This window comes from Suricata suricatta, chromosome 1 (genome assembly GCF_006229205.1).
Source record: "Suricata suricatta isolate VVHF042 chromosome 1, meerkat_22Aug2017_6uvM2_HiC, whole genome shotgun sequence".
Lineage (NCBI taxonomy): Eukaryota > Metazoa > Chordata > Mammalia > Carnivora > Herpestidae > Suricata > Suricata suricatta.
Genome location: NC_043700.1, coordinates 82,206,521 through 82,233,143, shown reverse-complemented (window position 1 = coordinate 82,233,143; position 26,623 = coordinate 82,206,521).

The following is a 26,623-nucleotide window of genomic DNA, read 5'->3' as shown; positions in this document are numbered from 1 at the left end:
CTAGATATCATTTTTTAATAAGTAAAAATGACAAAAATATTTAAACCACTCTAGGCATATGCAAAGATGTTCATTACAGTAGAAATCATGGAATTGTTAAACAAAATGTTGTATATTCAAGAGGTGAAATATTATATAGTAGATAAAATGAATAAACTAAAGTTTGAGTGTATGCATATATGCACATAGACATAGACAGTTTTGTTTAAAAGTAATTTGCATAGGGGTACCTGGGTGGCTCAGTTGGTTAAGCATTTGACTCTAGCTCAGGTCATGATCTCACAGTTCGTGGATTGGAGTCCCATGTGGGGCTCTCTGCTGTCAGCACAGAGCTGTCTCCCTCTTTCTTCCCCTCCCCTACTCTTGTGCTCACTCTCCCTTTCTCAGAAGTAAATAAACATTCTAAAAGAATAAAAAATAAATAAATAAAAATAAAAGGAATTTGCATGAAAATACATAAAATATAATGGAAATGTGTTTTTATGTTACAAAACAATACTGTATATTTCATAAAAATACATATATATGTATGTTAATGCAAAAAACAATCATTTAAAGAATATAGACCAAATTCATGATTATGAATACCGTTTAAAAGGCAGCACTCAAAAAAGGGAATGCTGTTAACAAAAGAGAGGGCAAGATCTGAATGGTAGTTCAAGAGAACTTCAGCTATCTCCAAATGTTCTAATAAAAAACAAAAAAAAGGAGGGGCACCTGGGTGGTTCAGTTAGTTAAGTGTCAACTCTTGATTTCGGCTCAGGTCATGATGTCACAATTTCTGAGACTGAGCCCTTCATTGGGCTCTGTGCTATCAACATGCTTGGGATTTTCTCTCTCCCTCTCTCTCTGCCCCTCCATCCCTTTCTCTTTCTCTTTCTTTCTCAAAATAAATAAACATTTTAAAATGAATGAAAAACATAAAAATAAAAGGTAGTCATATGTTACTTGTATATCTTTTTGAAGTATATGCTTAAAAAAAGCCTGAAAAGTCTATCAAAACATTCAAGTGGCTAGCTTGAAAATGAATATGTTGAGGATTAATATTTTTACAATATGGGGAGGGGTGAGTAGGAGTGTGTGTATGTGTGTATGCATGTGTAGATGTGTTTTCCAAATTCCCCATGTTAAAAAAAATGGAAAATGTGACTACTATATTTTGATATTCAGTGATCTGGAATGGCAAGCCCAACCATAAGAGCGACCTGAATTCTAATGTAGTAAAAACCCCTGATATATTATATAGAAGGGATAACCACTAGTTAATCCACTATGATCCATTATGCTAAACATTAGATTAAAATCTTCATTAAGCGTATGCTTTCACCTTGGAGATCAAAGAGAAGACCTTTGAAGAAATGAGCAGAACAAGTAGATTTTTGTGATTAAATATTACTACATAATTTGTCTTAAGCACTTTTCCTTTTCAAAATGTCAACATAATTATACGATAAATATTACCTTAATAAACCCTAGAAATTAAGATTTTAATTATAGAAACTTAGGAAACATGAGCTTCTAGCCTCACATCATTTAACTCTGCCCCCATGGAATTTGCAGGTTACGCCAGAATCCTTCATTACCTGGTCACACACTAGTGGACAATATGACATTTTGCTTGGAAATGATATAGGATAATATGACAGAAAATAACTGCACTTTTTCTATTGTGCTTCTCCTGTAAGGCTATAAATAAGTTGAATTGTGCTCCCTTGATTTATGTTTATGATTATTATTATGATGATTTATTTTGGGTTGAGTGCTGACAGTGTGCTGAGTGCTATACCAGACTCATAAGAAGAAATGGTTATGCCCCAGAGGCTTACATACCAAGACAAACAATTCAGCCATAAAATACACCAGCTAAGAGATGCTTAATCTCAGCAGTGCAGTGCTTCTTGGAGTTTATATGTAAGTGGGGAAAATCTCCTCCACATGAAGGAAGAAGGTTAACATTCTTTGAAAGACTTTGAGGACCAGTTTTCAATAGAGATTTCATATAGGTGTAAAGAAACATCAAAGTGCATACTCTTAGCCATAGCAAAATGGCAGGTTAATTGAGAGTCCCCAGCAAATAGTCTCACCTTTTGAGTTAGATATTGGGGATATAAGATTGCCCTTTAAGGGCTTCAGCCTACTAGATATACTCAACTATATGATACTAGGTAAATTCAACGTGCTACTTTTATATTATAACCACCTTAAATCTGTTCTGGAATAATATTGGTTATGAATATCTAACTATCTAGGCCAGTGTTTCAAAATGCACAATTTAAAGAACACTAGTTTTTGGACGTTGTTTTTAGCTGTAACAAAACGGAAAAAAAAATCTGTGGACAAATAAACATGAGGATTTCTAGGCTGAACAAAGTCAAAGAAGTATCTCTTTTGCAAGAGTTCTCAGAGTCACCAATCAGGCCAAGAAAATAGTGAATCTCTGAATTTGACTGCAAAATAATTTTTGGTAGAGCACTTCACAGGACTAGTACTCTGGAAAATACATATTGAGAAACATCAAGGTGGGGAGAAAACAGAACAAAAGAATAAATTAAACCCCCAATTTGTTTTAACCATCATGGTTTTTGGAGCCTTTTGTTTTCTGATTTGAGAGTTCAAAGGACATTATGTGCCCCTAGCCTCTTTCAGCTGAGCTAAGCAAGGCACAGTCTCCCCAGGACATTTCAAGCAGGGTTGGAAAGATAACAAGAGTAGTGTGAGATAACAATAAAGGAGTCCACACTTCTGTGGTAAATACCTCCAAGACGGTCCCCAATGATCCATACTTCTCTGTATTCTTGCCCTTGAGTGGTCCCCTTCCACAATGAATAGGGCTGACTTTTGGAACGTTATGGAAAGAATAGGATAGGCATTGCGGAAATAATAGAGTGTGACCTCCAAGGCTAGGTTGTAAAAGACATTACAGCTTCTACCCTGCTGTTTTGGACCACTTGCTCTGGGGAAGCCAGCTATCATATTGTGAGAACATTTATCAGCCTTATAAAGAAACTTATGTGTGAAGAACATAGTTCTGCCTGACTCGGTGAGTCATCTTGGAAGCACCAAGTCAAGCTTTCAGATAACCGCAATCTCAGCCACTATCATAACTACAACCACACGAGAGACCCTGCACCAGCTAAACTGCTCCCAAATTCCTGACCCACAAAAACTGTGTGAGATATTAAATGTTTATTATTTTAAGCCACCTCAGTTTGGGGGTGACTTTTTACACAGCAATAGATAACTAACACAACAGTCTAGATTTTCCAAGTTTTCAAGTACTCTCTTCTATTGTTTATCCATGTATCCTAATTTGGGGGTTCAAAACATTTGATCAACAGAAAGAACTGCTTGCCTTGTTCACAGGATTGGAGTCACTAACTCTCAATAAGTACCAGAACCGAAAGAACATCCAAATAAAAATCTGCACTCTTTGAGAATATACCACTACCACTCAGTTCACTAAAAATTTTTATTTCCTAGATGGGGCAGGCCAACTTCACAAAAAACTAATAAAATCACAGAAATAATGATCAAGTCCCCTTTGGAAAATTGGACCACTGTCCTGGTTATTGAGAGTCAAAAAGTAACCTCTACCATCAGCAAAAACTGGTATTTTCCAAAGTTCCACTATGGGGTAAAACGGAAGGCTCAACCTCTCATGCTAACTGAATTAAGGGGGCAGAGGTGAATCAGCTCTCCCAATGTGTAACATTAGAAAGAGGCAACTGAATAGTGTCCAAGGATGAGGGCAAGATTGGGAATATGAGGCACAATACAAAGGGTCCAAAGAGAGTTGTGTAAGATATGAAAACATGGTAAGAGGCCTTAAAAATCAAAATAAGAACAGAGCAAGTGGGTCTAGAGGGTCATCCCCTACCATATTAGTAGGAGCCCTATGGAAAGGAGCTATGGAAAGATGCTAAGAAACTTGCGAAAGATGGTGATCCAATCCAGATGCATGAAAACTCCCAGATCATACAGGAGAAGCAGACAGAAAGGAACAAACACATGGGTTGGGCAAGCTTCACAGAGCCACAAAGGAACAGCGGGTGCAAACGAGGCTACAACCTGTGTGACAGAGTACACAATGGAAAATCCAGCATTAAGAGAGGGCCCTGTCTGAGCTATAACCTCGGGGTCATACCCAAAAACAAGTGAGAAGGAGGAAAAAGGGAGAGAGGGGAGGGAAGAAGACAGGGAGGGAGGGGAGAGACATAGAAGTATGTGGACTTTGTTCTCATTAAGGAAGTTTGGGAAAGTTTCATCAGCTGTCTAGCTGAGTAGGGATTTCTGGGTAAAGGGTAACCCATAAGAAAATAACCCTGGGCCATTTGGACCACAGGTCCAACTTGAACCATTTGGACCAACTCAAGAGTGTGGGGTACTTGTGTGTGTATCAGTTTCCTTTTAATGGAATGGTGAACTTTTAAGGAATTCTGCACAAATAGGTTGAAATTATTTTCTCCCACTGCACCAAGTCCAGAAATAGTCCATGACCAATGATCCATTACAGCTGCCGGTAGAAATAAATTTACTTGAAACTTTGCAACAGGCTCAATACACAGTCTTGCCCATGGAAACACGTAGCAGTAATCAGTATTCCTCTCTGGCCCCAGACCTGGTGGATAATTACAATTAAGCTTCAATGGATTAGCTGCCAGCAGGACAGTAGATAGTGAGTGGTATTTTACATCTCTACTTTTTCAGCAAATTTGGGCATGTGGGTTTATTTCCTTCTCCATGGAAAACAAAAAAGTTATTTCCAATTAATTCAGGAGACCATCAAAATTACTGAAAATTGTACTGTTCCCCATGGTAGGATGAATGAGGTACAGAGTGACTGTCCTCATTGTGTTCGAAATGCAGGGGTCACTCATATTACTTACAGAGCCCCTAGTTTACATTTTCCAATTAGGAGATAATCAGTGTGCCATTATGAGTAAAAATTGTTGGAATGACCTTTTGGCTGTATATTTTAACCAGCAAATCTTTGGGGAGGGTTTGATTGAAAGCATGACAGGAGAACAAGGCAAGTTATACTGATGATAAATAAGAACAATTATCACACTTATTATCTGATAAATAATTTATTGTGATTTGCCATTAATCCATCTCAAGCCACCTCCTGAATAAAAATATACCCCAAAGACTGACTTCTTCAGCTTTTCCCACATCATGTCAGAAATTCTTGTCTGAAAAGCACAAAGGAAGCATTTACCTGGAATATAAAGAGCTGTCACTGCATACTTGATCATTTTAATCAGTGCAAATAAATTATGCCCCTTATATAATGGTAAATTAGTACTTCACTCTGAGCCTTTTGAAAAAAAAGTGAGAAACCATTTTGAGAAGCCATAGCTCAACAAGGAGTCAGTTTTCTTCTTGTATCTTTTCTTCCGTTCTTGTTAAAAGCCGTCAGCCTATGCATTTTCAGTCAATACCTACAGTAATATTCCTAATTGCAGAGTGTACATACTATTATAATCGAATAATTAAATTCTCTACAATTCTCCATAAATCCCATTGGTAAGGATTGATTTATAAAAATGTTTCTAAATGTTGGACATTAGAGATAAATGTCGTTTCCACTACCATACTCTACTTGGTAATTCCAACAGGCATATATGTATTATTGTTAACCCTGGTGCCCGATAAGTAATGTAGAACTTTGGGACATACAGATCCTATTTCCCTAGTGACTTCACCTACTAATGTTTTGTTAGAAATTATAGTAATACTACTTTTCCCTTCATGTCCTCAAATCTGACCTTATTGGTGTCTCTTATTCAAAGCTGAAGTCTTAATTCTACTTTTTCCTCTCTTTTTTTGTAATTGTTCCCTTACAAAAATTGTTTTCTTAAAAAGAAATTAAGTCAATTTATTTACCTCTGATGTTAAACATATAGCCATTATAAGACTTTTTTTCCCCATGCTTTCTTCTCTTGACATTCTTGGTCACTGCCTTACTATTATTTACTCAGTCATCCTATCTATAAGCTTGGACTTATTTCACAGGATTCCAGCAACATTCTTTAATCAATAGAACATTGATATTTGGCAGAATCCATGTATCATTATCAGAAATTATAAATTGGTATTACCTGTTCTGGTCTTCCCTACTGTAGAACTGAGTTGTGGACCTGAAGCCAAGAGGTTCTTTCCTCTGCCTTCAGGTATCTGAAAGAGATTAAAATATTTTTTAAAGTCTGTTGAGAATGAGATTATATAAACATTCAAGGAATTTGACACCCTCTGAGTCAGGAAATTCTTCCTCATGGCTACCCTAATCCCTCCAGGTGCAACCGAAGCCCATTTTAAATTCGATTTGAGGACTGGGAGATTTATTGAACTTTCTTTCGCAGAGGAGGGAACAGTGAGAAAGTAGACACCACTGTGCTGTATTGTCAGTGCATCCTTAGCAATGACAGGATGGGGAAGGGAAGTTTTGATAGTCATTCCTACCCACGGTCAGAAAGTCTTCTATCTACCATGTGATGGGCCAGGATCAACTCTATGAACCCCAGCCCCACATGCCTCATACAGGAAAGCAATGACATGGAGAATTACGAGTGTATTTCATGGATTATAATTTTAAACAATGGGTAAATTTTAGATTATACTCCATTTAAGGACAAAACTACTTTTCTTAATTTCTAATATACACAAGCCACGAAACCTCCCTCTATGTAGAATCATAGAAACTGTGTAAAGAAAGCAAGAAGGAGCAGGAAGAAAAATGCAGGCAGCTTTCTCTTGTCTGACATGAGAAACAGGTTTCACTAATGCAAATCAGGACAACTGAAGGTCTCGTGATAATGCAGCATGTGGTATTTTAAAACCACATCATGAGAATTCACAAAAGGAACATTTTTTTCTCTCATATTTCTCTCGTGTATGTGCGTTATGTGTGTGTGGTGTGTATCTCAGACCACACAAATACTGCTAAAAAATAAATGGCACAAGAAAAGGAGTATTCTGCTCCCCTCTAATCAAAATTAATATGAGTTTTTTACAGGTGTGTTCCTTTTTTTAAAAGATAACCCACTTTGAAAACTGATAATCCAGCTCTCCCCAACTAGAAGCTCTCAGGAAAATTAGGTAGATGGTATTTGATTTACAAATGGCTAATAGAACGCTTCTGGGCACATCCTTCTGTTTTAACCAATTTCAGAAATGGCCCTTCTGTGAAGACGCTCGTGATAGAACATTCCAGCACTCCCTACCAAGCAGAACAAAGCTCACATTTCACACAATTCCAGATATCCTCAGGCTTCCTAAGTTACCACCTGTGGTCTGGATCTAAGCAAACAGAAACCTAAAAGAGGAGACAAATCATCAGTAAGTCTCATAGGTGCCGATCCACAAATACTAGGAGCCAAGGGAAATAACCAGGAAGGTCTTGAAGTGATGCTGCCAGAAAGGGAATTATGATCTGGTTGGCATCGGGGAACCTGTTGGGATAAATCAAATGACTGAAATGTCAATACTGAGGAATGCAATCTGTGAAGAAAAGACAAAGAGGTGGGGAAAGGAGGGCTTACGCTATAGATCAAAAAGGGTTGGACTGGCAATGAAATACAGATGGATGATAAAGAAAGTAGCAACGCTGAACTTTACGAGTTAAGGTAAAAGAAATATATGAAATAAAGGGGAATTAGCAGTGGGGGTCCTCTGTGCACTACTAAATCAGGATGCACTTACTGATAAATTACTGTAGAGGGGAAAAAACAGATACCTATGTGCCCCTAAATAAATAAAATGTAGCACACAGTATAAATCTTGGCAAAGATGTCTCGTCTCTCTCTGCTGCTACCCACTAAAATGGTCCAGCACTCTTCCCCTCCTTTCCCTTCCCCACTTGTGACTCCTCAACAAGTGTGGGCACTGAGACCTCTGTTTAACTTCTCGCCTTTGTAGTAATGACGACATTCTTGGTTTCAGTCCTGCAGGTCCCCGGGCAGACGTTGACCACTTTGGGGTTTAAAGGCACAGTATAAATAAGGCAAACATAAGTAAAATGCTAAATGACAAGATCACAAAAGTCTGCTACTCTAGATTTCAATTACGGAGACATTTCTTAAGGGATAATAAAAAGAGCAAAATACAGGTCATCCGGGAATTTTTAGAGTCGCGTCGCTATTAGTTGCTTGTTTCATAAAGTGGAAAGGGCAGCTAGAGGTGAGGCAATTTGGGCCTGCTCACAACAAATAAGGAAGAAACAATCAGGAATCTTGAGGTGAAGGGCACTTTGGGAGCATGACCTGATTCCATTTGCAATGCTGAGAGGAGCCTTACTTGTGCAACTTCTCACAGATACACAAAATAGGAAAAAGGTGAAGCCATGAGAGAGAATTCTACCCTGAAAGTTAAAACTCACAAGGGAAAAATCTGTGAAGCAAAATTACACTGTGAAATGTCATTCTCTAAAGGGCTTAAACAAGAAGTGTGACAAATGTTATTACTCTACAGCGCCATAAGGGTGTTGAGGGCTCAATCACTGCTCTGATTTTGCCCAACAAGTGCAGGAAGGCAGTTATAGGAAAACAGGCCCTGTTTCAAAGTGCTTTCAGCCTAAGGGCTGCAGGGAGAGAGGCAAAATGGAAAAACCACTAATACAACCATCAAGCTCATAAATAGCTTTGGACCATCACTGTCTAGTTACCCTCTTGGGTTTAAAGGCACCATGAGGTCAGAGGAAGCAAAGAATGAATAAAGTTAAAGGTCAGAAAGGTCCAGAAAAAAATCTACTCAAGAACCAAAAGAAAGCCAGCCAAAACCAATTTTCTTAAAGATCTCAGCAAAACAGTTGCAAGAAACCCCCGAATGTCACTTCAAGATCAGGCAAGTGTGTCTAAGACTGGAGAACAGCTGCACTTCTAATCTGGGATGCAGATAAAAGAGTATCTAAACAGTTAGAAATTAACACCCATGGGGAAAGTGCTCAGATATGTGATCACAGGAACTTTACAAAATGTGCATGCACATGTGTGCATACCAATGTGTGTGTGTGTGTGTGTGTGTGTGTGTGTGTGTATAACCACATCATGTTATCATGGACTGTAGCTGCAGTGAAAAAGAGACAGATTTTTATGAACTAAAAATGTTATTTGAAGTATTTTTCCATACTTCACTTCAAGTTTTCAGTGGGTAAGCGTTAAGGCTGTATTATTCAAGTTGTGATCAAGCCTTCCCTGGCTGCAGCCACTATAATGTGTTTTTCCAATAAAGTCCATAAATTAAGAGAAGGATCTCAAGGCACCATGAAAGAGAGGGCAGAAAGGGCCAAGAATCCAATGAAGGAGTTTTTGGGGTGCCTGGGTTGGTCAGTCATTAGGGCATCTCACTTCGGTTCAGGTCATGACCTCAAGGCTCATAGGTTCAAGCCCAGTGTCAGGCTCTGTGCTGACAGCTCAGAGCCAGAGCCTGCTTTGGTTCTGTGTCTCCCTGTCTCTCTGCCCCTCCCCTGCTCATGCTCTCTCACGAGTACGCTCTCTCTCTCAAAAATAAATGCACATTTTTTTTTAATTTTAAGGAGGTTTTCCCCCAAACTCTCCTTATACTCTCCTCGAACAACTAACTATGAACAAGATGTGTTCTTTCCAAATGCACAAGGCTACCCCCAGCTCTTTAGTGAATCAGAGCTACCACCAAAATCAAGATGAAAGACTCTGAACTCAGCTCTTGGCTTCCCCAGCAAGGATGCCCAAAGTCACCTCCACAGATGTGCACAGACTGACAGAGAAAGGTGCCAATGACATACTAATTTTTTTAAAAAGAAAGTTATAGAACAATGTATGTAATCTGATCCCACTTTTTATTAAAATACATACATTATACACGTATATATTTCATGAGCATAAAAAACTCTAAAATAATACACAAAAATCTTTAATGGTATTTATTCTCGAGTGAAAGTAAGATTAGAGGGAGGACTTTTATGTTGACTTGATTGATTTCTACATTGCTTCAATTTTTTAAATGATTGGGTCTTATTTTTATAGCCTTAGAAAACAACTTTAATAGTCCCAGAATTCAACCTTGAGGCCTCCTCGCTGCCTTCCATGACTGCTGGTTAAAATAACACTTGTCTATTCAACTTACCTGAGATCTCTTAAGATCAAGAATTTACCAGGGTGCCTGGGTGGCTCAGCCAGGTAAGCTGCCAATTTCAGCTCAGGTCATGATCTCACAGTTTGTGGGTTCCAGTCCCACGTCCGGCTCTCTGCTGACAGCTCAGAACCTAGAGCCTGCTTCTGATTCTGTGTCTCCCTCTTTCTCTGACCCTCCCCCACTCACACTCTGTGTCTGTGTCTCTCTCTCTCTCAAAAATAAATAAATGTTTAAAAAAATAAATATAAAAAAATTTACCTTCCCTCTGAAAGACAGAAAGATGAGGCTGATGCCCCAGGTTGAGGAGACAAGAAAGACAAAGGACAACCACATACACTGCATGTGCCTGGTCTGGATCTGGACCAAAGAAACATATTTTTGTTGTCTTGTTATAAAGGTCCTACTAAGACAATTAACAAAACTTGAAGGAAGTCCAGATTTAGTCGTTCAGTCAATTTAAGTTCTTAATTTTGACTACTGTACTCTGGATATAAGAAAATATCCTTATAATACTCACTGAATACATAAGCATAAAGAGGCATTTATCTGGTCTTCTACTCACATTCAAATGGGTCAGGAAAAACATAGATACTGATACACACACATACAAAGAGAAAAAAAGAGAAAGCAAATGTGGTAAGATATTAACATTTGGCAATTTGTGTAGAATTTATACAGGAATCCTTTGTACTATTCTTGCAACTTTTCTTTAAATCTTAAATTATTTCAAAATAAGGTGGTTTTTTTTATACCCAGAAAGGGAGGGAGGGAGAAATAAAGGAAGGAAACATGCTCTCGTCCTTGCTTACAAAAATCTCTGGTCCTTTCTGTTCTGTTTAATTGGTTTTATTCATTTACATAGTTTGATCTTATCAGTGGAAGCCGATATAGTTTCAGAAGGAAAAATGAATTTTCACAAATATTTAAGACTAATTTAGCTAATAAACATCTCAACATGTTTCACAAGCAAACATTGGTAGTAAGTGTGATCAACCTGACTTACTAACAGGTCAGAAAGAGTGGGGAATTTGGACAAAATCAGAATAAGTCAGTGGTCGGACTGGAAATAGAAACCAAGTTTCCTAGTAGCTCATTCAGTATGATTATTTAAGCCAGAGTTTTTCTAATGTAGCAGCTATTCTGCAGTGGAAATTTGCCCCTGGGAAGCTGCAAGAGTTCATCTAAGGCAGAAGGTCAGAGTCTTCTGTCTGCTATGGTGAGACACTGGTCATATTGCTATGCACCCCATAAATCACAAATAATAATATCCCGAGGCATTCTCTCCTGTATTAAAAGATAAGAACTCTGTTTTTGTTTCCAGAACCATTGCTCTCTTTCCCTGCTTCACATGGCTCATGTAATTCAGAAGATAGACTTCATTCAAAGAATGAAAAATAGGTGAGTCTGAATCCTGGTGCCTCTCTCCATCAATTCAGCAAGCTGCAGAACGTTATCTGCCTTGTAAGTAGCTTGGCTCCCTCTAACAAGATGAATTTCTTTTCTAAAACAGGTTTGTACTTAGGGTGTCACCACCAGCAGTGTTAGCACCACTCTGAGAAAAGGATGTGTTGCTATAAGAAGCCCAAATATGGACCTTTATAGAGTGCACGTAGACCTCATCTTTGGAGAAAAAGAGATACATAGTACTCACAAACAACAAGCCCTAGCAACATATGATAAGGCAGCATTCTCCAGGAATCCTGGCAGATACAGGGAGGCAGGCAGAACTCCAAAGTCATCAACAAACTAGAAATGGCTCCAGAGGCTTTCTGCAGGCAGCATTCACATGGACTAAAACCTTTCTGGTCCAAGTATACTCCATACACCAGCAGCCTCAGCACCACCAGGGCGCTTGTTAGAAATGCAGAATCTCGGGCCCCTTCATAGATATGTTGAATCAGTATCTGCATTTTCACAAGATCTCGAGGAGATTTTGCTGCACACTGAAGTTTAAGAAACACTGGGCTAGAGGAAATTATGCAATAGAGAGCTCGAGTCTAAGAGAAGCAGAAGGAAAACTACGCATATGTGCACACACACACACGAGCGTGCGTGCATGCACACACACACACACACACACACACACACACACTGCTTGAAGGCAAATAGGACCACAAAAGACCCCTGTTCTAGTCAGAACTACCCATATACCAACAACCAACACTCTACCACTTCATCCCTCCACCCCTCCTTCCCATGGGCATGAATCCATGACCTGGGCTCACCCTAAGTGAAGGGTCATGCAAGGGGACGATGCTAAGCAGCCTCATGGGCTGTTACATGAGAAAGATGATCATATGGTTTATGTCTTTCATTCTATTAATGTGGATGAATCATATTTATTGATTTGCATATATTGAACCATCCTTGCATCCCACAGGTGAATCCCACTTCATCGTGGTGTATGATTCTTTTAATGTGCTGTTGATACAGCTTGCTAGAGTTTTGTTAAGAATTTTTTTACATACAACATCCAGTGTCCATCCCAACAGGTGCCCTCCTCAATGCCTGTCACCCATTTTCCCCTCCGCCCATCTACCCTCTGTTTGTTCTCTGTATTTAAGAGTCTCTTATGGTTTGCCTCCCTCTCTGTTTGAAACTACTTTTCCCCTTCCCTTGCCCCATGGTCCTCCGTTAAGTTTCTCAAGTTCCACATACTGGCTGCACTATTTTTAATTGTCTGGGAAACTAAAGAGGATAATTTCTATTTATTGAGTGACTATTATGTACCAGTCCATGTCTCAAGTATTGTACATATATCACCTCATTTAATGCTTATAACAATCCATAAAGATTGTTACCTCTATTATATTTAAAAAAAAACTCATTACCTCTATTACGTTAATTTAAAAACTGAGGCTTCGCCCAAGATCACATAGCAAGAAAATGACCTAGGATCTCACTCTAGGTTTCAAGTTCTGTGTTCTTTCTCCTATACCAAAACTACACAGAAACTAAGAGTTTTAACCTTATTTCTTACAGAAAAAAAAAAAAGCCATTCTATATGACTCCACTTCCACAGGAAAGTAGATTCCATTCAGGGCAGGATATCTAGTTTCAGCCAGGCTAGAAGCTGTTCATGAGCTGTTATTGGAGTTGGGAAGGAAATTTATGAAATGTGATGGAATCATTGTCTGACAGCCTTCTAAGAGTTTCTGGAGGTCATCTGAGCTAAATACATCCCAGACCATGTATTTCCCTTAGAGCACTGGCTTGAATGGGAACATAAGGAGAAATTCACTTCCATCAAAATCTACCCCATTCCACTGAAACATTCCACCCTCAAATGAAGCCAAAATAAGCTCCAGTCCTTCCTTGGAGGCCACACAAAATAACCCCAAACCTTTCTCTTCAACAGCCTTTTAAGAACTGAGGACAGAATATAAGCTACACACAAAAGCAAAGTTTCTTCCTTGTCATTAAATAGGCTTGATCTTTGATCTTTTCCTTATATGACATGATTTCAATCTCTTTCCCACCCTGGTTCCTGCCCCAGGCACACACCAACCTGCCCATGCCCCACTTTACAATGAGCACCCATCACCCATCTCACAATTAAGTCTGTAGTGTGGCCAAGGCAGAGTCATTTTCTCCCTTGAGTTCCCCCCACCTCTCTCTCTGCATCCAAATTTTTACCCTAGCCCCTCACACATATGCCGATCCAAAATGTAATTCATCTACTGAAGGGCGAAGCTACTGATAACTACACAAATGCATTAACTCTCTGAAGTGTTTCACCAACCCACTCACCCACCTGCCTCCGAAGTGACAATGTGATCAATCAAGTCAGTTTCATGTTCCACAGCCCACACAGTACAGGGAAAAAATTAATGACACTGACTGTTCTTGCTAGAGAAGCAACTCAACTAGACAGCAGCCTTCACAACAGAAAAAGAACACTTCACTTTTACTCATCCTGTAAGAATGAAAAAGAGTATATTATATACACATATAATATGGGGTTTTTTACTTCAAATACATGTGAAGTAACAAGCCATTTGTCCAAAGGCCATAGCAGGGCTCATGCTCTACTGACCTAAATGAAAACTAGGATTCCTCTTTTCACTCAGTGCTCAAGCATTTCACAGACACCAAAGGCAGTGAAGTCAAAAGTATTTGATTTAGAGCCTAAACTCAGCCTCTGTGGTTTGCAGATGGGACTTCCAAACCAATGCAGTGTGAATGGATGCACTACAAGGGCAGGAAAGCCCCTCCACGCCATCCATCACAGGCTCCCAGCAGCTCCGCTTCATTTCCTGCCCACCAGACCTGGAGAGTAAAGGCTGGCTACATTTCTCTCTCTGTCTCTCTCTGTTTCTCTGTCTCTCTCTCTCTCTCTCTCTCTCTCTCTCTCTCTCTCTCTCTGCCTGCCCATCATTCTTGTTTCAAGACAAGCTCAGGGGTCAGCCTCTCCATTACAAAACTCATGTCCATCCCTTGCACAGAAGAAACCATAAGGTGTGAAGACCCAATCAGGTCAGCTTTGCATAGTTGCCAGACCATTTCCCTTTCCCTCACCATCTTCAGAAGGAAAGAGCCTCTCTTTACCTCCTCATTTCTCTTCACCATAATCTCCTCCGTCCTCCTCAAACATTGGTTTCCTAAATTAGATTTCCCTCCACCAGCGTTATTTATGCAGAAACAGCACAGAATGATTTGGAATTTGGACTGTGTAGAACTTAGATTTTCCCCCTGTCTTCCACAGAGACCTAGAATATCAGGAGGCAAAGGGAAGGGCCACATATGGGCTTCAGACACCCCTCACATTTCTCACTTTTACATTTAGGAATTCTATGTTGGATTTCTCTTTAATAGAAATTTTCCCTCACTCAAAAGGAATAAAAAAAAAAAAAAGCAACATTACCACAGGGAAACATTTCCTTTCCTCACACATCGCCCTATGACCATGAAGCACACACACAGAATGATGTGTGCCATCTCTACACCTCCATGAAAGAAAAGAGCTAAGAAAAGTCTTTTTCTTAGACACTAAAAAGCCACAAACAGGCAGAATGTTTACTGCTTCAGCTTCCCTGGTGCTTAGAATGGCACAACACCAGAGAACCTGGGATCATCTGTCCAGCGCTTCATTATTCATACGTGAAAATGAAAACTCACGGAGGTTAATGGCTTGCTTTATTAACTTAGAAGCAAAGTCGATACCACAATTTTTATACATAGTAGAGACTCTGTATTGAAAGAATAAATGTTTACATAATTAATTTGTTCATATATACCCAATTCATTCCAGAAAAGAGTTCAAGTGATTTTCTAAGAGACATAAAACAGAAAAAGGTTGGTATTTAATAGCAGCAAAGAAAGAAAATGAGTGGATACAACTCAAATTTTCCTTGTCTCGAACTCAACTCCAAAAATGTGTTCTCTACTGCCTCAAGTAAGTACTTGAGACTCTGAAAATTTACATTCATTGCACTTTCCTCAGCTGTTCTAAATTTTGAGTGATGAACAATTTTCTACTTAGAACTTTAAATTGCTAGTGAGAAGCCAGTGAGGACTTGCAGTGAGGAGGTTTCTTGTGGGTAATATATTTAGGTAGAGTCCGCCTTGATTTCATGAAAATTTGTTTGCTCTTCTCTCAAAACCAGAGACTTTCTACTTGCTATTGCTATAAGAAAATAGAATCAGGGATGCCTGGGGGGCTTAGCTGGTTGAGCATCTGACTTTGACTCCAGTCATGACCTCATGGTTTGTGAGTTCGAGCCCCACATCAGGCTCGCTGCTGTCAGCGCAGAGCCCATGTGGGATTCTCTGTCTCTCTCTGCCCCTCTCCTGCTTCACACACACACTCTCTCTCTTAAAAATAAAATAAACATTTTAAAAAAGAAAAGAAAAAAGAAAATAGAATCAGCCTGAAGAGCAGACCAAGCAGAAAGCCAAGTGAGCCCCAAGGTTGGCTATGCTGGGACTGGCCAGATCGCCACACATTGGTGCCTTACAGAGGCCACAGAAGTGCCCCTCCGAGGTATGCCCACCAGCAGCACTAGCTCATCAGGAGCTTGGTAGACAGGCAGAATCTCGGGCCCCAGATCCACCAGATTAGAATCTGCATTTTTCACAAGATCTCCAAGGGATCTGAATGCACATTACAGTTTGAGAAACAGTGGTCCCCAGCATCCTTGACCCCCCAGATATAGTTATGCTCAAAATGCAGCCATAGACTAATGAAATAGAGCCTGCCCTATAGCATTGGAATGGGGCTCAATGATGAGAGGTTTTAGGATGGTTTCTTTGGGTGGGATGGGGGAGAAGATTTTGCTTTGATGTTTGTTTGTTTGTGAAGGTTTTCGTTGTTGTCAGAGAAAATATCAAGTGAAAGTGAAACAGGGAAAAGGTGCATTTTGAGCCAATTTGGTTAGTCATACTTTGGAACACATTGACAAAACTATCCCCCCCCCCTCAGGGAGCATAATTGTTCTTGAGAAGTGACTTTGTTGTAGAGAAGACTTTTGTTTCCAGAGGCGCAGGCTACACAGCACGGAGTGGAATAGAAAGATGGTGATTATCTAGTTCATTTACTTGCTGTTCACAGCCAGACAAAGGAATCCAGGTAGCACAGCCTATAAAAAACATTCTGAGGTGCCTGAATGATCCAGGTTCACTGCTAACACTGTCCCAACGAACTGGATCACAGCCAGACTTGCACATCAGTTTGTGCTTTCAGACCCTGTGCAAGAGAAACCTGCCCCAGCCGGCTGGAGAAGGGGGGAAGCGGTGTGAGTAACCCCTGGACCCATCTGATGAGGGCTGACATCAGGCTCTGGCAGAACTTTGGCGACACTGTCTGCAAAGCAGTTATCACGTGGAAGGCAGGGCGGCCTGCCAAAATACAGACGTGGGGACCAACCAAAGGATAATTGCTATAAATTCCATACAGAGAACGAAGACAGAGATGTCAGCAAAACACGCCGCCTGCTGGGCAGCGGCTGGCACGGGATTGCAGGGTAGAGTCCGACAAGAAAGGGAAGATTTTTGAAAAGGCCAAATTTGTTCAAACCAGGTATGGCAGGCCAGCTGGAGGACATGTCAGTCAAGGACTAGTGTCTCTGCTCAGAGGTATTTCTGTCACTTGTACATGACAGCTTCTCAAAACTAAATATAAGGAAAAATATAGATAGATTTCCTCCAGGCATGGGGTATGTTCTGACTGCAGTTTAGGAAAAAGGGAAACTCGCCAGTTGGTTTAACCCCTCCTCGGTGCCAAGTCACTTTTCAGGTGCTTTGTATGGATCTTTAAAAGTTCACTAGGAGAGGGGTTTGACCTAGGAATCAACCACTCCTAAACGGTTCTTGTCAGGACTTTAGGTACCCTTAAAGTTCCTGAAATTCTTTGTATGTGTTTTTCTTTCTGGGAGGAAAGATCATAACTTTCAGTGGATTCTCAAACAGATCCATCATCCCCAAAATGTTAAAAATTACAATCATCTGAATGAACTATGAAGGATGAAGGAACTAACATCTATTGAGTATAAGCCCTATATTTGCTAATGTCATTTGATCCTTCTAAGAACCCAAAGGGAAGCGTTATTATTTCCATTTTATAGTTAAGGAAAAGCAAGACTAAAAGAGAAGCCTTCCCAGGAAAACACACCTAGTAACTATAAGACCCAGAATATAAACTCAGATTTATCTAATCCAAAATCCAAACTTTTTTATGATACTGTGCTTACTGGATTTTATTGGGGCCAGAGGAAGAGGGGGCATAAAGAATTAGTGAAGGAAGGGACCAATGTGACACTTTAGTTAGCTCTTTTTTTAACTTTTTTTATGTCTTATATTTGAAAGAGAAAGACAAACTGACAGAGTGTGAGCAATGGAGGGTAGAGAGACAGAGACAGGATCTGAAGCAGGCTCCAGACTCTGAGCTGTCAGCACAGAGCCTGATGCAGGGCTCGAACCCACGAGCAGTGAGATCATGACCTGAGCCGAAGTTGGACACTTAACCGATTGAGCCACCCAGACGCCCCTTAGCTGGCTCTTGAAGAATGAGTTGAATAGGGGCATCTGGAGGGAGAAGGAAGGTCACCCCAGGAAGGAAGGTCGCTCCAGGTGGAGAGCACAAGGTGAGAGGCAGACCAGCAAGAAGGGATAAAAAACTAACAGGATATCTACTACCTTCCCTCCTACTGGCTCAGGGAGCTTCCTAAAGGCTCAAGAGCCAAGTAACACTGAGAAGACTAAGCGCATCCAGGGGTTAAACTTCTAGCCCATTTAGTTTTAAATTTCTTAACACCCAAACCCCAGTGCAACCAGAGGATAACCATTCCTATCAGAGACCCTGACATAAAGCCCAGGGGCTGCTTAATGCCCAGTATCGATTCAAACAGTGCATTCTGATTATTTCTAATGTGTCTCGAGCCAGGAGAAACAGGTTCACTGCAGGTCAGGAGGAAGCCAAGAGCTTACCCAGGGCCACTGAAGCCCAAAGAGCAACATGCAGCCTGTCTGGAAGTAAAAGATCATCCGTTAAGTGTGAGGGTTTAATGCATCTCCAGTGCCCCAAGATGCTCCTCTCTCAATATAAATAATATCCAGAGACTAAAGTGTTCCACGTGCGCCACAACACATTTAATCAGGCTTTTAGACATGCACTGACTATGCAGTGGGATCCGGCCGCCTTCTGAAATGGAAAAGCCACTCAACAAGGGGAATATTAGCATGGAATCCCATGTAATTGAATTGTGGTTTGAAATCCTGTGATTAACAGATGGCCAAGTCCTGCTGCAGCGATACTCACTCCCCGCTCTCACCCCTGGGAAACAACAGTGCAAGCAGTTCGGGTCCATCAGTAGCAGCCACCTTTCTTTATCTCCCAGGTTATTGTTAGCAATGAACCCTTTTTTTTTTGGTCTTGCTTCCATTTATTTTACTTCATTTTTATTTAAGTGTAATTGACATGTCATATTATGTTAGTTTCAGGTGTACAGCACAGCGATTCGACAATTACACACATGAAATGCTCACCAGAAGTGTAGTTACCATGCGTCACCACACAAAGGTATGTGATATTATTGACTTTATGCCCTATGCTGTACTTTTTGCCCCGTGGCTTATTTATTTTATAACTGGAAGTTTGTACCTCTTAATCCCCTTCACCTACCTCCCACCCCCCTGACCCTCTGGCAACCACCAACTTGTCCTCTATATTTACCAATCTGTTTCTGTTGTTATTGTTGTTCGTTTTGTTTGTCATTTCTTCCATTTTTTTTAGATTCCACATATAAGTAAAATCTTATGTTATTCGTCTTTCTCTGACTTATTTCACTTAGAACTATACCCTCCAGGCCCATCCATATCGCCACAAATGGCAAGATTTCCTTCTTTTTTGTGGCTGAGCCAATCCCATTGTGTGTGCACATCACATCTTCTTTATCCAACCATCTATCAGTGGACACTTGGGCTGCTTCCGTATCTTGGCTGTTGCAAATAATGCTGCAGTAAACATCAGGGTGCATACGTGTTTTCAAATGTGTGTTTTCATTTTCTCACAGTAAATATCCAGAAATTGAATCACTGGATCATATGGCACTTCTATTTTTTGAGAAAACCCCGTACTGTCTTCTTTTGGAGTTTTATAGATTTCAGGTCTTCTGTTTAGGTCTTTAATCCATTTTAAGGTTATTTTTGTGGATGGTTAAGAACGTGGTCCAGTTTCATTTTGTTACCTGTATCTGTCCAGTCTTCCCAGCACCATTTGTTGAAAAGATTGTCTTTTCCCCATTGGATATTTTTCCTCTTCGGTTGTAGTTTAATTGACCACATACATGTGGGTTCATTTCAAGGCTATCTCTCCTGTTCCACTGTCTATTTTTGTGCCAATACCATACTGCTTTGGTTAATACAGCTTTGTTTTTGTTTTTTTAATGTTTATTTAATTTTGAGAGAGAGAGACAGAGCAGGGAAGGTCAGAGTGAGAGGGAGACATAGAATCTGAAGCAGGCTCCAGCCTCTGAGCTGTCAGCACAGAGCCTGACACGGGGTTTGAACTCAAAAACCATGAGATCACACACGACCTGAGCCAAAGTCAGACGTTTGGCTGACTGAGACATGCAGCTGCCCCTGGTTATGACAGCTAAGTAGTGTGCCTTAAAATCTTAAAATTGTGATACCTCCAGCTTTGTTCTTCATTTTCAAGATTTCTTTGGCTATTTTAGGTCTTTTGTAGTTCCATACAAATTTTAGGATTATTTGACACATAATTTTTTGTAGTAATCTCCTAATTGTATTTCTGCAGTGTCAGTTGTAGCTTCTCTTTCATTTCATTTATTTGAGTCTTCTCTCTTTTCTTTCTCATTAGACTGGGTAAATGTTTATCAATTTTGTTTATGTTTTCAAAGAAACAGTTTTTGGTTTCATTGGTCTTTTCTATTCCTTTTTTCTTTTCTCTGTTTCATTTATTTCTGCTCTGAACTTTATTATTTCCTCTACTAATGTTGTGTTTTATTTCTTCTTTTTTTTCCTAGTTCCTTTAGGTGTAAGATTAGATTGTTTATTATTTATTATCTTTCTTCCTTCTTGAAATAGACCCATGTTGCCATGAATTTCCCTCTCAGAACTGCTTGTGCAGCATCCCAAAAATATTAAACTGTAATGTTTCCATTTCCATTGGTTTCCAGATATTTTTTATTTCTTCTTTGATTTATTCACTGACCCATTGTTTGTCTAGTAACATATTATTTAGCCTCCACATGTTTGTGTTTCTGCCAGTTTTTTCCTTGTAATTGATGCTAGAGTCATACCACTGTGCTCAGAAAAGATACTAGAGGGGCACCTGGCTGGCTCAGTCAATGGAGCATGTGACTCTCCATCTCAGGGCTGTGAGTTTGAGCCCTGAGTGGGTGTAGATATTACTTTAAAAGAAAATCTCTTTTAAAAAAAAGATACTTGATATTTAAATCTTCTGAAATTTGTTGAGACTTATTTTGTGGCCTATCACATGATCGATCCCAGAGCATGAGCACTTAACTCTTTTTTATAAAGGGGCCATTTCACAAGCATTATTATTGCTCAAGTAATAACTCCAACCAAACTTTCCCATTGGCTTGTGAATGAAGTTAAGTGTATAACAGCCCAAACTTCTTCAGGCTTCTTGGATGGGAATTTTTGAAATTTTACTTTCCATAAATAGAAGGCAAAGAGTATTAAATGACAAAGAAGCACCATATTTATCTTGTTTCAGTAGATCATAAGTTCCTTGAGAGAAGAAACAGATTAGTTGGCTGATTAACATTTATTGAGTCCTAACTATCCTCATGTACCATGGAAATAAGCCTATCAATATACCTCATTACAAGACACACACATTGCACCCTTTAAACAGGACCAAGCAATATTCCCTTGAATGCCTTCTTTCCTTTATACCATTTAACAACTTGAAAGAGCAGCTCCTGTTCTTAAAAACATCAGCAGAAAATACTGTATTTTATTCCATAAAACTAGAAAAAAAGATTCTCCCTATCTGAAATGACTAGGGGTAAGAAATAGAGGCATTGCTGTGGAAAGGGGCAGGAAAACTCAAAATCCCTGAAAACATTCCCTTTCCATGCACACAACCTCAAAAACCCTGTATAATTACCATATTTCATCTGCGTATTCGTGAAACCAAGTTTCAATTAAACTAGATATGCCACATGATGAAACTTAAACATAAAAATTTTAAACACACCCCAAAGAAAGCAGACAAATTTCTAACAGAGTTACTGTCAAGCCCAGGAAATATGTGCCTGTAAATGCATTGCTTATGCCCCCCGGCAAACCACGTAAAAGTGCTATCCTTAGGCAGTGGGGGAAATGACACAGGAGAAAGGGTGGCTGCACTTTTGCCCCCAGAGACAAACACCCAGACCGTCTACTGGAACAGTACAAGCCAGAGCTCCGGGATAATTGTGAGCCCGACTTTGGCAGCTTGCTATCAATTCAGCTTGGGTGCTGTTTTGTAAACACATCTAATTTGGTTTAAAATTTTAATCCATAAAGTCATTACTAAAGGGCTTCAGGCTGCTGAAATGATGAACCAACTGCTTCTAAAGCAGACAGGAAGGCACCAGAGCCAGTCAGGGTTTTCTGTCCTCAGGTCCCTTCTTTGTCTCCCTTATTCCCCTCTTGTCTGTGATTTCCTTCTCAGCAATGTGCTGACTTTTCCATGTTCTCCCACCCTCACCAAAAATGTCCTGTCACTACCCGACTGGTCTCTGTCTCTATATCTATATTTGCCTCTTTCTATGTGTAACTCTGTCTCTGCCTTCCTCTCTCTCTCTCTCTCTCTCTCTCTCTCTCTCACACACACACACACACACACACACACACACACACACACACAGAATTTCTTTGCCTCTCTCTGATCCAGTATTCCAATCACTGTCTCCTCTACCCTTCCAATTTAATCTACTTCTCTATTTCTCCAACATATACATTGCTCTTTAATAAAAAGAGCAGTATTTGGGGGAAAGAAATTATCTTAAAGAGCTCATAGCAAGAAACATAATTAACGGACAGACGGACTGACTGACTGGGTAGACAGCTTCTTGTTGGTTACCTTCCTCTGAGTATTGGTTCTCATAGGTCCATTAACCATATGATGAAAGGGTTTTTTTTCAACAGAGAGACCAAAAGGTGAATCTTTTAAAACATGAATAGTTATAAAATTTGGTTTATCAAACAAACTATGTATCAGAAATGGTTCTCAGTGACTTGTGAATTTTAACCACCTATTTACTCTTCATAACAACCCCTGGAAGAATGGTATCATTCCTCTCCCCCATTTCCCAGGAGGCTGAAGCACAGAGAGGTCAAGAAACTTGCCCAAAGTCACACAACTGGAAATTGACTGTCAGGATTTCCACCCAGACGGCTTGTCTCCAGAGTCCATGCATTTAACCGCTACACTCTGCTGCTTCTTAGTTGATTGATCGCATCTCTGTCTAATAGGGAGGAAAATTTGCATTCATTTTTTATGCATTCTATCTACTATTAAAGCCAAAGTTTCTCTATCAGAGAAATAGATGACTGATTTACCCTATTGGGTAATTATTACCCTACTTACCCTATTGGGTAAATATTTATTCTATTGTATAAATCAGTTATTGCCCAAAACTCATGTTTACAGCCCCTGCCATTAACAGTACACATGTTGACTAGAGATGTTCTAGACCAACCTCTCTCCTTCCCTCATCCTGTTCCTTCTGCCAGTCCATGTGCAAAGTCCCTGCAATTCTCCTTCCCCAAAGCAGCCTCTTAACCAGTCTCAGGGACTTCACCCTCCTGCTCGGTGAGGTTTAAGATGGCGGCTCAGAGCAGCAAACCGACACATCCCCGGGGCACCCAACACAGAGGCCCGGGAAGCTTCTCCAGGGAAGAATCAGGATGGAACTAGAAGTTCTCCACGCCCCATGCTGCTCTGTGATCATCTACCTAACTCCTTTTCATTCAACATTAAAGTGGCAACATCAACCCTAGACAATTTGGGAAACCCAAGAGAAAGATTCCATTTGTTTCTGTAACAATAATCATATTTCTGTTTGCAGGACTGATATTTTTAGTCAAGTTTCTTCCAAAGTATGCTCTGTTTAGGTTTTTTAAACCCAAAGGCCCCAGGATTTTTCCTCTTTCAAAAATGGATGGTTCTGCTTTTCATTTAAGGTGCAGTTTAGAAAGAAGCAGCCTGTGAAACCAATTAACTAATTGGAAATCACTTAATGACTGTGGCAGCATTTTGGATTTCTGGCATCGGTTCACAGCAGTCCAGAGAAATTGCTTTTCAATATTATGATAAGGTAAACTGTGGAGACCTCACAGGAGGCGGCTCAGGCTGCTGAGAGAGACAATCAGCTCTAATATGCCCACCAAAATAATGGAGACATTATAACATGGAATTCAGTGATTGTAAAGTAAGCACAACATAAAAATCCAAAGATATGTGGAGATCTGCTGAGAATAAATGTGCAGTGACAGTTTCTTGCTATGATTTTTGAGAGCTTACAATCTTCACATAGACATTACGCTGTTGAAATTGCTCTCCTGGAGAGAGCCAGGCATGTGTGGAAACAGAGGTGACAGGAGGAGAAGAAAAAAATAAAAAAGTATATGCTCACCCTAGAACAACTTTCCAATTAATTGTTTTAGTATGATCAGTCATGTCCACATTAGGGAAATAATCTAGTTAACTGCCAAACGTTAACATAGCCAGAGAAAATAAATTACTCCGAACACAATATTTTATCCATTTGCCATTTGCTTGTTTTAAGGTAGGGAAGTCTCTTAGCATATTTCTAAGTAGCATAATCCATTAGAACCAAAAGCATCACTGTAGAAAACAATATCCTCAATCACTACTAGTATATCCAGTTCCTTCTGGATTTACTTTTAAAAGAGACATGAGGAGTGCCTGGGTGGCTCAGTTGGTTGCACACCCAACTCTTGATTTCAGCTCAGGTCATAATCCCAGGGTCGTAGGATCAAGCCCCACATCAGGCTCTGCACTGAGCATGAAGACTGCTCGAGATTCTCTCTCTCCTTCTCTGTCCCTCACTCTCTCTCTCTCTTAAAAAAACACACAAAACTGATGATTATTCCTTTAAAACAATGTTATATCCTGAGGCGGGGAGCAGGGAGAATGTTTAATTTATTACCTTTCTTAGGATTTAATTTTTAGTCTGCATTCTTGAAAGTGACATCTAATATCAAGATTACATCAAGATAACAGGGCTGATAAACTAATTTTAATTACCAATGAAGATAATCAATAAGTGAAACAGAACATTGCATTTAATATATGCAAGAAGAACATTCTTATTAAGAACTTCCTGGATGTAAAGTTGAACTAACTTAGGAAATAAGAGGAAAACATTTGCGTCTTCCTAATAAAAGAAAACCTGCAAAATATCTAAGGAAGAAAATCTTGCACAAGAACCTTCAGATCAACTCAGAACATTTTCCAGGATGACGCACCTGATGGAACATGGGATTCAACTGACAGCATTCTAAGCTCATCTTTCCCACTTATGGCACGTTGCACCCTGACCCAAAGACAGGACTATACCTGCAAAGACAGGCCAGATGCCAACTCATACAACCTCATTTGCAAAGCTCGGCACTCTGGAACTTAAATGTCCCTGCTTAACAAATGGTAAGCAATTAAGTCCTTTGCACAAAGACAAGACCAAGGCCAAAGTCTAACAATAGCTCACCTCTCTCTGAGTCCTTGAATTAGTGAATGTTATTACAAAAAGAAAATATACTTTTATCTAGGTTGTTACTTTTTCCCTCTGCTGTCTTCTCTGGCTTTGCCTATAAGCTCACAGTTTGTAGTTAAATTGGACAATTACTGAGCGGGAAGTGAATAATTAATGAACAGTCACCGTATATGTTTGAGAAACTGTGACCCAATCATTGAACAGATAGCTGAACCACTAAAATAAATGACTTGTTCCACTCATTACCAGATCAGCATTTGTTTAGAGGTTCCTAGGTGCCCTATCAAAATTCTAATCAGTTCTATTTAAATTACATTTTTTGCACTGCATTGTTATAAATGCTAATTTATGCCTAGAATGGAACAGCTTTATTTCTTACCTCCTGAAGAAACGGATGAATAAAAACATACTTCTACAGGGCATAAAAGATTATCAAGGGTTCAATGACTATTGGATTTTGTACTTGCCAAAACACATCCCGAAACTCAGAACTGAGGCTTCAGGAAACAAGGACATTCACATCCTCCCACAACAGAGCTGTCCCCGTGAGGAGGCAGAGGATTGTCACAGCAACATCTCCAGCCACAGCCTGAGACTGCCTGCTACTGGGGACAGGAGCTTTCAGGGTGAGGAAAGGAGAGAAGGGGGAGTTCTTCTGGAGAGTAATGACCCAAAGGATCTTAAAGGCAAATGATGATTTCAGAATCTCTGGACCACCTCCCTGCATTGAGAGAAATTTCTCCCAGGCTAGAGTCACACCTGCTTTGGCCAATAAGGCACATCTATCTCCACATCAGCTTGTAGGAGGTGACAGGGTTACCGAGTAAAATGGTAACTCCATTTCTTTTTTCACAGTTTGGTTTTCGACCTTAGTCCCAAAGTGCCACTCTAAGCAATGAGAGCTACTCCACGCAAGAGAAGACAGAAGCACAGTTTTGCTCTCTCCAATGCACGAAGTCAAGCCACCTGCAGCCTACGAGGAGCCCAGACAGGCCCCAAATCATTTGGAATCTAGCAGATCTCAGAAGAGAAAGAAGATTGAGAGTGATGTTCTGGAAATAGCTAGACATCTCCTGATGAGACCACAAATGTCCTACTTACACAGTTACTTTCTACAATACAAGGCTCCCCACGCTTCCCGAGCCTGGTGTCTGTGGAAGTCAGTGAGCCAGCCGTCATCCTGCTTGAAGTGGGAGGCATCAAATTCGGAATTCATTGCTAGAAGTTTTTTATAAGCTGAGGAATTACCTTGAGAGGATTGAATTTCCAAGTGCAAGTCAGCAGCTGCTAGGGAGGCTGAGGCC